Source organism: Magallana gigas, chromosome 3 (genome assembly GCF_963853765.1).
Source record: "Magallana gigas chromosome 3, xbMagGiga1.1, whole genome shotgun sequence".
Taxonomy (NCBI): Eukaryota; Metazoa; Mollusca; class Bivalvia; order Ostreida; family Ostreidae; genus Magallana; species Magallana gigas.
This window is the reverse complement of record NC_088855.1, coordinates 12,545,457-12,548,892: the sequence shown is the minus strand read 5'-3', so window position 1 is coordinate 12,548,892 and position 3,436 is coordinate 12,545,457. Positions and strand designations below refer to the sequence as shown.

Genomic DNA, 3,436 nt, shown 5'->3' with positions numbered 1-3,436 from the left:
CCTACATCTACATTTCAAGCAGCACATATACGAGTATATCAGTTATAAGAGTGACTACTACAGTTATGTTCATATATTTCTATTGGTGATTTTCTATATAATCAGTAACCCGGTATTGTTTTTTCAAACCATATTTTTGTTCTGAAAAACTATTTTCGGCCATATTTGTGACGCTTGCGTCAATTTGTTTCTTGTAGCTACATTAATTTTAAAATAAATTGAAATATTTACGCTGCCATCAATTAAGATTGTATGTACTCAAATCAAAACAACTCATTAAACAGTTGGATAGCTATCATTTTTGCAACTTTGACAATTTGCATTCCATTTGAAAAGCCGTAAGTTTTTCAAATGATTGCAGCGTCTTTCATGATCAATATATGGTATGAGACTAATAATGTTTGTAATTAGTTTGAAACTTAAGGACATCACATTTTGATCAAACAAAATTTAACAGCCAAAGCTACCCCCCCCCCCCCACACACACACACGCAGCTGTTTTTGAAAACAATATCAAATGGTACATGTTAGTTAGATATTCATGTAATAACATAAGTATTTTAATTAATGTTTATTTAATGTTTTTGGATTTCGATAATATAATGATTTATTGTGTATGCAATGCAGTTGGACAAAAAGTGCAGCATTCATAACTAGATTTCTTTTCAGTCTAATATTATAATAACGAAACACATTTTTTGTGCCAAATGGTCTAGTTGCAATTGGTAGAACACCCCATGCAGGAATACATCTTAAATGTTAACTTTGTTCCTCTCCTATTAAAATATTACTTTTTTTTTGCTTAAATAGATGCACAAGCCATACGAAATTCTTTCAAAGTCGTAGATAGATGTCCCTTTAATGAGTCAGAATGGAAGGTGAGGGCTGCCCACACGACGTGTAACGGTTCGGAGTCCTACCATTGCTTACTGACCGAGGGCAGAGACTTACTGAGGGAGCAATGTACAGAAGCCAGCCTGTTTACAAGCGGTATCAAATACAACTTCAGTGTCAATTTCTCAATTTCTGGTTTATGCCAATTGATTTACCATCTTATGTATATTTTTTTCTTAGTGATTTTGACTGTATTTTGCAACAGTAAATTATGTAGAATTCGATTTCTGTATTCTATTATTATATAGTATTTGCAAGAGTATATTCCCATGAAGTTAAACGACCCGAGGATCTGTGAACAAATTTCACAACAAAGCTGACATAAATTAATAAAAGCATTTTGTCGCCATAATAGTTTTGATCGCTTCTCAAATGGCACTGGGGTATATGAACCGTTCAAGAGAGTTAACGTTAATGTCGGTTGCTTTCCGATGGAGACATTCAGGTTGCACGAACTTCTAAATGCATGAACTACGCATTGTGGTAAAAAAGTTTGTGAAAAAGAGTTTAAAAAAAATACAATCAATTATAAAGAATTTATTCAAAATGAAATAATTGCTGCTAAGGTAATTAATTATATTATCTTGAAAAAAAAATTGTGTTGTCTTACTTTACATGCACATCGAACACGTGTGTCATTCATACAGAGTGAATAACGTCTACATCTTATTGTAGACCCCAGCTGCACTACATTCAACACAGTAGTTACATGTAAGTGATAGTAAATCTAAGAAAGTAACAACGTAACATCAGTTTTACCAGTTTCTACAAAAATGCTCAAATTGTTTTCTAAAGTCCATGCTGTCACAACACATGTCTGTACAGTGTTTTGTTTGCACATCGCGTCTGCGATGTAATTATAACAGTACGACAAAGGCAAACATTTTAAAATAATCGAGGATTTTTGAAACATCAGTCTGCTTTGTTTCGTCTTTCTTTGTATCTTCGTTATTTGATTTGATTTGAATATATATATATATATATATATATATATATATATATATATATATATATATATATATATATATATATATATATATATATATATATATATATATGACATACGTATACATATGGTTTGGACACAAATTTTAACAGTTTATGAGGTCTTCATAATTGTATATTCCTATCCAGTGCATTGGTTTTAATATCAGTTTTATTTAAAACGCGTTTCTACAAATCTTTGTCAAATGTAACGTGTCCGGGTGAATGAAGTACTCGAATGTGATTAAGCATGTCATTGAATAGTGCTCTCCGCCTTTTAAAGGGGATGTGCAACGATGAGCGTAACAATAAAAAGAAATTGACAACTAATATGGCGTTAGTCGAAGATAAAAGGGGAATGCGTATTTATGAATTCATGGAAATGCGTATTTATGAATTCATGTCAGCTTTTTAAGTTCACACATTGTAGAACATGTACCACTTTACACTCTACACTTATTTTCAATCTAAAACTTGTTTAGAGCAAAAACATGCACTTCCATTCGTATAACGTTTTTCTTCTTATATGATACATAAATGTATGCACGTACTTTATCTTATACTTTGAACCCGTAAATGCATTTTGCATACTTCCATCTGCACTTTTTAAAACAATCATGAGGAAGAAAAAAGTGAACATACAGAGCATGAAAATATACAGTTTTGAAATCTTAACCACTCTATAAATATATAAAAATTCAGCAAAAATTTTAAAAATTTAAGACAAAACGTTGAAAAAATGTTGCATAAATGCAGACCTTATAAAATTTCAAATTACCTTTAACGAACTTAAAATACATTTACTCCTGAACAATTTTGTCAAAAATGATTAAATAACGTTTGTTTTGTAATAAGCGTATTTTGCAGGATTCTGTCCCATTTTTACCAACGAGGGGTATCTACAATGGTCCCCATGTAAAAACACAGCTTGTCCAACATCATCGTACAGGAGTGATGAAGTGTACCAATGTAAGAGTGATGTTCCAGTGTGTATCTCATCTTGATTCGTAAATACAAAACATAAAGTGTACATGTACGATAAAGATATTGCTCTATGAAACTTCAAAACTGTGTTTTATTTTGTAGATCAAATTTGTAATGGAAAAACCGACAATCCTAAAGGAGGAAACAAAGAACAAGGGTGAGTTTAAACAAGCTTTAATTTGCTCTTTTTAAGCATTGAATACTTATATTTATATTCATACTGATGGCGATTTGTATGAAATATATGTGTATTGTCGCTATAAAGCCTTTGAAACGCTCTCATTCAGGGATATGAAACATACATGGAACAGCCATATTGACATGTTATTTAGTTCGCTTCCGCGACTAAAAATATAGTGACAGAAACTTTGTAGAGGCGAATCTTTTTTTATGAAGGAGTAGATATAATTTAATGATTATTTTTCACAAGTACATTACAAATGTTATGTAAGATGGAAAGTATCATTTCACAGATTTCCAATGCAAACTGAAGAGGAAATATACACTGAATGTAAATATAAAAGAATAAAACAAAGTAATAAAATGGGATGCAGCGACCGAATTTTTGAAATAA

At 31.3% G+C, this 3,436-nt stretch overlaps 1 long non-coding RNA gene across 1 annotated transcript; it reads left to right on the top strand.

Annotated features, from left to right (window-relative positions):
• Nucleotides 1–830: 830 nt before the first annotated feature.
• LOC136273320 (uncharacterized) lies at nt 831–3,021 on the top strand. Its single transcript, XR_010711494.1, has 3 exons — nt 831–990; nt 2,746–2,847; nt 2,965–3,021. It is a non-coding gene; the product is annotated as an uncharacterized lncRNA (long non-coding RNA).
• Nucleotides 3,022–3,436: the final 415 nt, after the last annotated feature.